This window comes from Choloepus didactylus, chromosome 2 (genome assembly GCF_015220235.1).
Source record: "Choloepus didactylus isolate mChoDid1 chromosome 2, mChoDid1.pri, whole genome shotgun sequence".
Taxonomy (NCBI): domain Eukaryota; kingdom Metazoa; phylum Chordata; class Mammalia; order Pilosa; family Megalonychidae; genus Choloepus; species Choloepus didactylus.
Genome location: NC_051308.1, coordinates 19,308,476 through 19,321,086, shown reverse-complemented (window position 1 = coordinate 19,321,086; position 12,611 = coordinate 19,308,476). Strand labels below are relative to the sequence as shown.

The 12,611-nt window shown below is 44.8% G+C and overlaps 1 long non-coding RNA gene across 1 annotated transcript; it reads left to right on the top strand.

The window, feature by feature from the left end:
* Positions 1 to 929: 929 nt before the first annotated feature.
* On the top strand, positions 930 to 11,850 carry LOC119515229. Its single transcript, XR_005212995.1, has 3 exons — positions 930 to 959; positions 1,830 to 1,899; positions 11,549 to 11,850. It is a non-coding gene; the product is annotated as an uncharacterized LOC119515229 (long non-coding RNA).
* Positions 11,851 to 12,611: the final 761 nt, after the last annotated feature.

The following is a 12,611-nucleotide window of genomic DNA, read 5'->3' as shown; positions in this document are numbered from 1 at the left end:
CCCTGATTTTCATCAAACCGATCAATCACCCAATAACTAACATTCCGAGTATATATAGTTGTCTTCCTCACTTTGCATAGTCACTCTCCTCTTTAAATGCACACATGTTGTGAAGGGAATCTAGAAATCCATCTTTCCTCTATAAAATGTTCTACACATACATTAATTTCTCTTTCTAAATAGTAGTCAGGCAGTCAGCAAGTAACAACTGCTCTTGGTCATTCTGGGAAGATGAAGGGTTATTAAAGAGGACCCGGATCACCTATTATATCATCTAGGCTGGGAGAGGAAAGAGGTCAGTCTGTCATTGCCCTCTGCCCAGCAGAAAGATGCTCACAGCAATCTTGGGCCATAATAACCGTCTGGTCCATTTTCTCCTGCACCAAGTTTGTATAAGTTCTGAGCCTGAAAGTCGAAGAGAAATGAAATCTTACATATAAACACAACCTCTCAATCACTTGTAAAAGGCATTTCCCCTCTCTCCCAGCCTCATAAACACAGCAGCCTTGCTTAGAGCAGTCTTGAGCTCTGAGCTGTGAAGAATTGGTGTAGGTAGGAAGAAACGTTAGCTCTGGAATTCAATTAACTGTCAGCATTGCTGTTTGAGTCAGGATGAGTCACTCCTCTCCAGCAAACGGGCTTGGGGGATGCGAGACTCCAAGATTAATGGTGATTGATAAGCTGCTGGAAAACCAGACCATGAAGGCTCCCAGCATCCTTCCCTCACCCACACACATTGTTACATGAAAATATAATGAAAGATAGTGGGAGAGAAGGTGTGAGCACATGGGTGATGCTGTCAGGTATTTGCTTGTATCCTCTTCTTTTGTATTTGTAACTTTCACTGGGTTTCGAGTTACTAAAGAGTAGGGAGTATGTTTTAATTTGTTTTCTCTCTGTTCATGTCCAAACTGATGCTTAAGGGGAGAAGAAAGGACACTGTCTACTCCGCCCATGAGGTAAGTACTATTATTATTCCCATTCTGTGATGGAGGAGATATAATTGGCCCAGCTAATAAGAGAAGGAGCCGGGACTCGGTCCCAGAACGGGCGAGAGTACTGCACTAACCACTGCAAGGGCCTCTCGAGAGGTAGGTTGAGGCATTTCCCTATTTAACCAGGAAAGTGGTTATACAGCATTCATATGGTATATATAGCATACATAATTATAAAATGTTTCCTTCCCTTCCTCAGTTACTTGGTTGTTTCAGGCTACGGTGGATTGGTTTGGCTGGTGGTGTTATTTTTTAGTTTCTCCAAGCCCCACCGTGCATTTTACAGAATCTTCTGTCCCTCGCTTCATTTTTGTATTTGTAGATACAATCTATGAAATAATCCAGAAAGGAAAATGAATATTTTTGTGAAAAAGAATAGAAAAATTAATTTTTAAAAAACTGATTAAGCTTAGGATTCCTTCAAGAACTGAGGTGAGCATTAAAGCATAAGAATAAAAATGCAATGCAGATTTGTCCACAGCACTGAGACAGAACATGTGGAAATGCCGTGTGCTTGTAAGTAATCAACGTCGAGCAGAGGGACAGCATTCAAGAGGCAGAAAGGATGAAATAAGAAATACCAGCTGTGAAAGCACTGGCCCCTTTGTTCATACATTTTATAAACCTCAGGTAGATAAGAGACAACGGTAAGGCAATGACCTCAGCATTGATATACTAATTCAAATTAGAATTCAGATATCACTGGTCTAAACTGCAAAATTTTTCAGGCTGGGGCCATTTTGTATTAAAATTTCCCGGTATGCTGTGCCCCAGTATCCCTTGTCTTTGCTTTCGTTGCTTTTGTCTTTGCTTGCTTTCCCTGTTTCCATACAGAACCAAACATGCTCGCTCTCCCAGCTTCACAAAGAGAAAACGAGTCCAAGAGGAAATCACTTCACAACAAGTAAGCCTGGGAAGAATTAAAGACTGATGAGCCCTTGTAATGGGATTAAGGGAAAAATGCTTTTGTGCAGCCAACTCAGACCCGTCCTCAGCACACGAAAGACGCCAAAGCAAACACAGACATTGTTTTGGGAAGGAAAAGGTTAACAAGCTATGAAAACACAAGTAAAGATATTTTCAAAGCACGACCCTCAGCAGAATGAGGAGAATGCATTCTGCCAAGGCGGCCGCATCGCCCCTCCTCCCTGACATTTATCCTCCAGCTTGGGAAGAGCTGCCATGGCTATGATGTTCCGAGCAGATGAAGAGGGAGCCGCATTCTGCACGGCAGACAGGCGGCATCGGGCAGAGACATAAAAGCCTGGGTCCAGGGTGGGGAAAGACGCCTGGCTCCTCGGCCCCTTCTTAGAACTAAGCTTAGAAAATATTCTTTGTGGCTCTTGCAGAGCTTGGAGCACATTCTTTCATCCACCCTCTGGCAAAAGCGCTAGGTCTGGAAATTGAAATTCTGAGCTTGTTCCCAGGCTTTGGTCTCACAATGGCCCGAAGCCAAGATGTGAGCCTCAGTTTCCTCATTCGGGCAATTAATATGTATTGAGTACCCATATTGGGTACCAGGCTGTGGGCTTCCTGCTACAGATATAATGTTGAGAGCGACCCATGCTTCTCTTTAATGGACCCATGGTACGGTAAAGAAATACATGTGCACACAGAAAATTATTATTGTGGTATATAGTGCACAGATAGGTCATGTTTATCAAATGGAACTGTTCTTAATTGGTTTCCAAATATAGAAGCAATATGGCTAATGTCAGTGGACGTTAGATACTCAAAGGAGAACTTTGCGTGTGTGTGTGTGTTTGTTTTTGTGGTCTCACACTGATCACCCTCTGTCTGTAGCTTCTCCCTGGGATTTTAGAAGCCTGTAAACCCACTTCCATGTGCCAAGTCTGCTCACAGTGGCAAAGGCCATCACCTTAAGTACAGCTGGAGCTACTGCTAGGAAGTGTGTGAAAGGGCCAAGCTGAAGCAATAGGGAGAGTTTTTTTGCCACCCTTCATCCAAAAAAGATTGCCAGTGCCCACAGGGACTCAGACAGTTTCTGTTTAACCTGATGCACACAGACCCAGCACTTAATCAGAAATGCTATTGGCGATAATGATGAGAGGGTTTTTATAAACAGAACCAAGAGCCCATAGAGATAAACACATTCATATGTCAAGATGGCTGCAGCAGGGTTCCATGACAAGGCATCCAGTTTTCCCCAGCGAGACTTAAAATCTTGCTTGTCACATAAAAATCTCAGCTCTGCCTTGCCAAGAATCGCTATTCTTGGCCGTTTTATGTGAACTTTCTAAACATTGCACAGACAGAGATGATGCCATTTATTCTCAATGTCTCCGTGATTATTTTATGCTTGAAACAGCTCAGCCCTGCCTGGTGACTTCCCAAGACCTGAACTGATGAGTTTTATTTCCATGTATCAAAAAGTAGATATATCAAAAGACCACAGGGCAGCTCTGCTTCTGAGAGGAAAGACACTGTGGGCAGTGATGTATTTTAAAATGCAGAGCTCCAGTTGTCAGATAATAACCCCATTCTTTTTCTGCATCTTTTGGTGATTAACCACCTCTGGTAACACTTAAAAGTAAATTTGGTGTCGAGGAGGTAGAACAAATATGCTCCCCATTCTTTCTTGATTCAGAGAAAGAATGACTAAAAATTCACCCTGTGACCCGCCAGTTAACTTCTAGTTTACTATTAGGTCCTCAGGAGCTGGGTAACCTAATGTGAAGTTAGTTGATCAGGCTTTTTATTTCCAGATCTATACGTGAGATTTGAATTCTCCATTTAGATAAAGTGCTCATTTCATATTCATTTTATTCATCAGACATAAGATTTCTTTGAACATATCCAGCCAGCCCTTGATTAACTGTACAAAGATTATTAATCCTGGAGTGGCTTCCTCTTGGGCGTCTCGTTTCTCCCCACCTTTTTTTCCTTCCCAGTCTGGAGTTTCTATTGCACTGTGCACTCCAGCACTTAATCCATTAGGTGTCCTTTAGGAGAAGTTTGATATACCTTTTATGTTTTTTCCTCTGATGGATGACGTTTACACCTGAAATCTTCAAAGTCATACTTATTTATACCTGTTTTAAAATAGTTCGCATACTCAAAATACATGGGACGCTCTCTTGACATCTCCACTAAGCTAGCTCAACGGTCCAAAACCGAAGCCCTCATCCTCCCACAATCCCTCCCCATATGTCCCGCAGCCTGCTCTACCCACAGCCTCCCCTGGCTCCACTGGCTGTCCCTTCATTCTTCCAGCTGTTCAGGTCCCAAACCTTGGACTTATCCTTGACTTCTCTCTTTTACACCCCACGTTGCAAACTGCCAGGAAATCCCATCGCCGACCTCCAAAGGTATCCAGAATCTGGCCACTGCTTGTCAGTCGCATTGTGGCTGTTGAGCCAACATTGCCCCACCCTGGAATATGACAGTGGCCTTCACAGGTCCCCTTGCTTCACCCTTGCCCCCTAGAGCCTACTCCCAACAAACTCCCACAGCGATCCTTGCAAAATGCAAGTCAGGTGGGGTTATGCCTGCTCAGAACTCCGTTGACGCATCCCATCTCAACAAGTAATTTGCCCAAGGTCCGACGGCTAGTAAATGCCACTGTAGGGCTCAGACAGTCTTATTTGATATCAAACCTGTGCTCTTTTCAACACCATATGCAGATTTCCTAAGTCATCAACCCATTCAACAAATCTAGTGGAATAGCCAGAAGCATTACGCTGGCCTAGCAGACTCTACTTTATCTGGCTTCATTATGTCTCAATCTTGTCTCCCTCCTACCTGATGTCACACCACACACCCCCCCTTAGGGCCTTTGCCCTACCTGATCTTTCTGTCTGGAATTCTCTTCCCGCGATATGGCTCTAGCTAAAGCCCTTACCTCTCAGCACTTGCTCAGATCTCACCTTCTCAGTGGGTCCACCCTGGCCTCTCTCTGCTGAATACCAACTTCTCTGCAGCAACACCTCCACCCACTGTGCCCCCAGCCGTCCCAATTTCTCTTTTCCTACTTTGTTTTCTTCTTTTTTCCGATAGCACTCCCCTCACCTGCTGTGACGTCAGGGATCTTTGCCCGTTTATTGACTGATGTATCCCTAGCACCCAGAACAATACCTGACAGAAGCATAGGAGGTGCTCAATAAATATTTGTTGAATAAATTGACAATTAAAGAACTCTATGCATGGTGTTGTGAAGAGCACAGATTTGCAATTAGAGGGACCAGGGTTTGAAGCCTGGTCCTGCCACTTACTAGCTGTGGGACCTTGGACAGAATAATTTTTTGAGACAATTAAATAAGATCATGATTATAAAGCACCTAAAATAGTGACTGGCATATAATAAATGCCCAATAAATGGTGGTTAGTGGTATTGCTATTACTGTTGTATGTGCCAACACCTGCTGTAACCTCACTTTAGGCTCTGAGGAAAATCTATTTGAACCCAGCTTCTCAGTCTGACTGTAAACTAAGGAGTGCATGCATGATCTTTGGCACCTACTAGGCTTCTCTCTTGCCTATCCCTGTCGTTCCTCTGTTTAGTAAGAGGGAGGTGTTGAGAGGGCATGTTATGGCAATTGCAATCATTGTCTAAGAAAAACTGAGTTCCAAACCCCATGACTTAAACTGAAGCTCTGAGAGTAGGTCAGTGGCTGGTGGACACAGTCCAGCCCCGTCCCTGCCTCCTTCCTCCACCAGCTGTCTTACACCGGCTTCATCATCACTATTATTTCCCTAGGAGGCAGCAAGGGGCAGCACAAGGGACATAGTTTTTGGAGTCAGACATAATTGGGGTCCAATCTCAGTTCCACCATTTGCTAAGTGAGTGGCTTTGGCAAATTAGTCTCTGAACCTCACTCTTCTCATCTGTGAAGTGACAATAATACTACCGTCCTTGGTGGAATTTATGTAAGAATTAAATGAATTGCAATGTGCTTTGCATTCAATAGGTGCTCAGTAAATTGTAGCCATTATTCATGACTGGCACCCCAAAGGACCTGATGGCGTGAGAGGACAAACCCACCCATGAGAGAACCAGCATTTTTTGCCTTTTTCAGAAGGAAAGTGTTAAGTATACTGAAGAAGCCTTCTCTTAAAGGAGTGAGATAACTATCCCTAAAGGTATTCAAGAAGAAATTGGACAACTACTTGATCGATTGGATGACCAGGGTATCACTTAGATTCCTCCATTTCTAAAATCTATGGCTCTGTCATGTGGTTGTCTGCCTGTCCTCCTTCCCATCTCCCACCCACCCCTTGGTATTGTAAAACCAGATCCCTGCCTTCCCCACCTTTTCTCACCGTTTGTCTCACAATGAAATAGTTGTTGCTGTAGGATGAAGATAGAGAACAAAGAGAAGTCCTTGGACAACTCACCAAAGCTCAAATGTGATAGACTGCAGGAAAAGTTTTAAATCCCACATCATAGTTGCAAGGTTAAATAGAGCAATATTGAATACACAAGTATAACTAAGCATGCTTGGAGGAAACATCCAACACTTTCATGCTTTATATTTAAGCTTAGAGCAGTAGTCTGAATGATGGAAGGGGGACTCTTATGGAAAAAAAGATGAGGAAAATGTCTTTCATTTTAGAATGTGTGAAAGTTTTTTTATACCCTCTGTGTCTACTGAATATGCAAGGATAAAGCCATGGAGCTGGAGTAAAAAAAAATAAATAAATCTGTGAAAAGAATGCTTCTAGAGACACAGAAAGCCTAGGCCCAAACTCACACTGCTGTTGTTTGTGATGTTTCCCTGCAATTCTCTGCACCCCACCAAACGTGGTCCATAACTAGAGTGTGTTGCCATGGCAACAGGCTCAGTAGGGGAGCCACTCAGCATTACCCAGCAATTCACATCTGTGCCTGTTGCGTGTGTGCGCTCGCTAGCTCACTCTCTCTCTCTCTCTCTCCCCTTCTCTTTTTATCTGTAAATGGAAAGCAGCTCATGAGTGATGCCATCTTAAAGGTGAGAGTTCCCAGAAGAAGGGAAGAGAAGACTTTTTTGAGGGGGTGAGCATTTCCCCCACAGAGTTCTCCCATGCCCTATCTGCAGACTGCACCTCCTCGTCTCAGGGTGCGCAGAGAGGCCCACGCCCGGGGACGTGTGGAAGGAACCTTCCGGGGAAGGCTGGGAATCAGCCATAGTATCTGACCTTTGCTTCAGGAATTAGTCTCCAAGCTACCTTTGACTTCATGGAGAATCAGGCAGGTGGGATGGGGGCCAGGTGGGGTGAGATTAGGTCTTCCAGTCCTTGCTGGTTGAGCGCCCACAACCTTTTCTTTAGGCCCTTGACTTTCCTTGTTTTTCTTTCCTTGTTTTTTTTTTTTAAATTCTCTTTCTGCCATGATTTCAAACAAAGGCCCAAAGTGATGGCTGCCTGAGCAGACAGGCTCAAGGATGGAGCCTGTTCAGGGTTGGTTTGGGAGAGGCCCATTGGAGGACTGAATATCTACCCCTTTGCTCCCTCCTCCAGCTCTGCTTTCACCGAATTCCATGGAGTTACAGCAACAGTTTGAGATAAACCCACTCACCTCTTCTTCGCCACTTTTCCTTCCTGTAAGATTAACTGTCCATACATGCCTGTGTGTGTCTAACGGCGAGCTGAAATAATGCTCAGCAGCTACCAAAGAGATGACCTCTATTTTAAAAAAATTATTTGCAAATGTCCCCAATATCTGAATGTGAAGAAGTTATTCTGATGGGATATTGTTTAGGGGAATCATTTTCTGGTGTGTTCTCAGAACTTGGATTACTTGATATCACTGTATCTTTGCTTTCACCTTTCTAGTTTAAAAAAAAAATCAATTTCCTCATTCATAAAATGGGGACAATCCCTACATCTGACAATTGTTGTGAGGCCTAAACAAGACGAGAGGATGCTAAATGCAAGCCAGTAGTAGGTACCATAGGGCAGATACTCAAGAAATGGTGGTGTTTGTTGTTACTATTCTAACAACTACTCTGTCTGAGAGAAAGTAAAAAGCAGGAGAAAGACTCTCACCCACCTAGAAGTCTGCAAGGGAGAGACCGTGGCTCTTCCATTGCCTCCCCCTTGTCCTCCTTCCTTATCTCATCTCAGAACCCAGTCTGCTGCTCTTTGGTCGACCGGGGCTGCCCGGCAGTCAGGTCAGGCCCGCGTGAGATCTGCCCATGAGGGCAGTGTCCAGCATTTGAGACATGGGGCCACATCAAACAGGCGGGTCCTGCCCAAATGTTCTGTCCAGAGCCACTGAACTAAGGGAGAGAGGTGAGATCAGAAGCCAGGAAAGGGACCAAAGGCCGAGGTCAGGAGGCAGCTGATCGATCTGCCAGGAGGGGGGAGGCCTAGGGACTGAGGCCCAGAAGTGACCAGGTGGTGCATCCTGGGGCAAAGGTGAGGAAAGCCCTGGCAAGGCGTTTCTTTTCCAGGAGCCATTTAAAGACAGAAATGACCAAGGGATTCTCAATGGCTGGGTCTATCTCTGAAACTAATGTCTGATAAATGATAAATATTATGAGGTCATTTTGTTAATTTTTCTACCACTGCCATTCCTGCCTCTCTGATCTGAGCCATCATCATCCCACCATGAATTACTGAGGTAGTCTCTCTTTTTTTTTTTATTAAATTCAGTTTTATTGAAATACATTCACACACCATACAATCATCCATGATATACAATCCACTGTCCACAGTATGATAACATAGTTATGCGTTCATCACCAGAATCTATCTCTGAACATTTTCCTTACATCAGAAAGAACCAGAACAAGAATAAAAAATAAAAGTGAAAAAAGAATACCCAAATCATTCCCCCATCCCACCCCATTTGTCCTTTAGTTTTTATCCCCATTCCTCCACTCATCCATATACTAGATAAAGGGGGTGTGATCCACAAGGTCTTCACAATCACACTGTCACCCCTTGTAATATACATTATTATATAATTGTCTTCAGGAGTCCAGACTGCTGGGTTGGAGTTTGGTAGTTTCAGGTATTTACTTCTAGCTATTCCAATACATTAAAGCCTAAGAGGTGTTATCTATATAGTGCATAAGAATGTCCACCAGAGTGACCTCTCGACTCCATTTGGAATCTCTCAGCCACTGAAACTATTTCGTCTCATTTGGCATCCCCCTTTTGGTCAAGAAGATACTCTCAGTCCCACGATGCCGGGTCCACATTCATCCCCGGGAGTCATATTCTGCATTGCCCTGGTCTTGTGCCCTTATCTTCTAGTCTAGTTTCAACTCAGCAGCTAGTGTGATCTATTGACAACCTGAGTTGGGTCTTGTCACTGCTCAAAACCTTCCAGTGGCTCCCACTTTCCTCAGCGTGACAGCCTGCATCCCTATAGTGGCCTACAAGGCCCTTGGCTGTTGGACCTGGTCACATGCACACACACACACACACACACACACACACCATGTCATCTTCTGCTTTCCTCTCCCCACCCCACCTCTTCTCTCCACACCAGCCACCACCCTCCTTGTGGTCCTCACTCACTCCAAGTGCTCTCCACACTCAGGCCGTTGTGCTGACTGTGCTCCTGTCTGCCACATCCTTCCCCCAGAGCTGCACGAGACTCACTCCTTCACCTACTTTTAAGTCTTCGCTCAACCCTCCATGTTACCCAGAAGCCTGCTGTGACCACCCTTTTTAAAGCTGACCTCTTCCCCCCACCCTTCTCCCCAGAACTCATTCCTTTATCAGGCCCTTTTTTTTTTTTCCTATAGCACTAATCACCATCTAACTAACTAATTTACTTTTTAAAAAAATGTTTATTGCTTGGTGTGCCTTCCTCCCTAGAATATAAGCTCCACAGAGCAGTTTATCTGTTTATTTTGTTAACTGATGTGTCCTAAGCATCTAGACCAGTACTTGACACATATGAGGCACTCAGTAAATATTTGTTGAATGAATGAGCATTATTTTATTACTACTACCACCACCATGAACACTAGATACCATTGTCATTACCTAGTGTTTTAATTTCCCAGCTGCAAAAACAACTACCATAAAATGTGTTGGCTTAAACAATGGGAATTTATTGGCTCACAGTTTTTAATCTAGAAGAAGTTCAAAATTGAGGTATCAGCAAGGTGATGCTTTCTCCCTGAAGAATGCGTGGCATTCTGTGGCTGGCTGCCAGTGATCCCTGGTCCTTGGCTTTTCCATCACATGGCAACACACATGATGGTGCCTTCTCCTTTCTCTTTTGGGTTCCATTGACTTCCAGCTTCTTGCTTCTTCTGTGCCTTCTCTCCCTCCATGCTCAATTTCTTTTGCTTATATGAACTTCAGCCATATTGGATGATGGCCCACCCTCATGCAGTTCAGCCTCAACTTAACTAAAAACATCTTCAAAGGTCCTACTTACAAATGGTTTCATACCCACAGGACCAGGAGTTGGACCTGAACATGCCTTTTGTGGGGGTCATGATCTCCAATACCTATTACATGCGAGGCTCTGTGCTGGGTGATTTAAACATGTTAGCTCACACCCTGTGTGTGAGGCAATTATGACCCTCATTTTATATATGAAGAAACTGAGGCTAAGAGAAGTTCAGCCACTTGACCAGGACCACAGAGTTGGAAAGTGGTTAAGATGGGACTTAACCCAGAGAGTGTGGTCTTCCAGTAGAGTAACTGTGCCTTCAGTTGGATTTTAATCAAGCTCTGAGGTAGGGGTGCATGGCAAGGACTGGCACTGCCTGGAGCAGCTCCTGAGTACCTGGGTTAACTGCACCCCAGCAAAATGAGGCCTTCCTAAGGTTCATGGTTGGAGGCCCTGGCACAGGCCTCCATCAGAGCCCTCTGTGGTGCTGGGACAGCAGATCTCGCCTTCTAGCCAGTCTCCCTGCTTCCTCTTGGGCTCCCTCAGACACCTTCTCCACACAGCAATCCACCTTTGCTGACCGCCCAACCAAAAGCTGCCCAGGAGCTTTCTCCCATCCTGATTGGTTCTCCACATAGCATTCACCACTGCATGCTCCTTTCTGGTTTATTTATGTGTTTTTTAATTTATTCTCAGTCTCCTCCCACTGGATCGGGAGCTCCCTGAGAGCAGGCATGTCTGTGTTCATGGCTGTAGCGCCACAGCTGGAGGAGGGCTGGGCAGAAGGTGGGTGCTTCATATCTCTCAAAGGAATGAGGTGCCTCCCTGCCCAGGGAGTGGTGGCTAGCCCAGCAGAAACGGAGCTGCTTTAAAGCCCAGGGCCAGGGTCATCCTGTCCACACCCTCAGCACTCACGTACCCTCCGCCATCTTAGAAAGCAAGAAAAGGATGTTTTCCCCTGGAAATTTTGAAATTATCAACAAACTTGCTGATTTCTAACTTCATGATGGCTGATTCTAATCACCAGTTGGATCTTTAAATATTTTCATGAATTCTAATGTATCATGTAGATGTAAATATATACAAAGGGACCACTTCCTGCATTTATCACAAGTGAAGATGTCAGAAAGAATGATCATTGGAGTTTCCTTATTTGTCATCAGTGTAGGCCGCAAGCCTGGGTCATTGTAAAAGCATGACTCAGTGCCAAGGAAACATGGTACTAGTTTTTACTAGTCTCTCTTGTTCTTTTTAGTCCCCACCCCCCCGGATTCTGCTGGCATTACTGGATTCCCCTTTGATGGTGAAAGAATCAGATCAATGAAGGCATCAGAGGATTCATCTGACAGGATCTTTTCTTCATCATTATCAATTGTCAGAGCTTTTGAAAAACAGGATGGATTGATGTCCCCCTCTTTTTTCTCTTCTGGTGTTCCTTTTGTTTTATCTTCATGTTTCTGGCAGTTTCATTTTGAACATCAGGAATGACATGCGGTGAGAACGTGTCCTTTCCTTCAATTGCAATCATAGCTATGAGAGCATTTGGAAAATTATAAAGCATACACATTGCAAGTTGTGTTGTTATTATTTCCCTTCTCCGGGCAGTCATCTGTCCCTGCTCTAGTCCATTTCTTTTCTGCATTATAAAGTCACCAGGCTTTACTTACCATTCACTACAGGGCCTATAGTTTTCCAGGAGGAGCAAGTTGTGGCTTTCACTACCTTTTCTGGAAAGCGTCTCAGCTCCCCAAGGCTGGGCAAAAAAAGTCGTGGGGCCAGTGGTTGGCTGAGCCTCCACCACAAGGAAGGCTGCCCCTGAAGGAAGCAGAAACTCCTTGGTTTTGCTCTGGAGTGACCAGTCCTCGTTCTTTTGTCTACAGAAGGCTACAACTCCCTGTGCAGCATGGAGATCCAGGCCCCCAGATCTCACTTGGCTAATCCACAAACCTCCATAAATAGCCTCAAGTATGGCCTAACTGGTAGTTTTTGCTTGTTCCCTGAGAGCTGGAGCAGCTGTCTCCAGTGTGTCACCGAGCTGCCCTTTCTCCTACGCCACTATCACCTAGAAAAGCTGAGTCTCGGGAGGAGAGGAGTCTGTCCTTGGGCAAGCAGAGCAGTGCAGCCATGTACTGTTGTGCAGGTTGTGCAATGAACGTCTCTGGGATGGGGATCACTCACCAGGACTACAACCCTGACTATCTGTACCTTATAGTTCTGAGGCAGGAATCGCAGCTTGGTGACTAGGTGGTAGTTCTCCTTTAACCAAAGTGTCATGTTTACAAATCAGAATTCTCCCAAGGAAACAAGCCATATTGTCT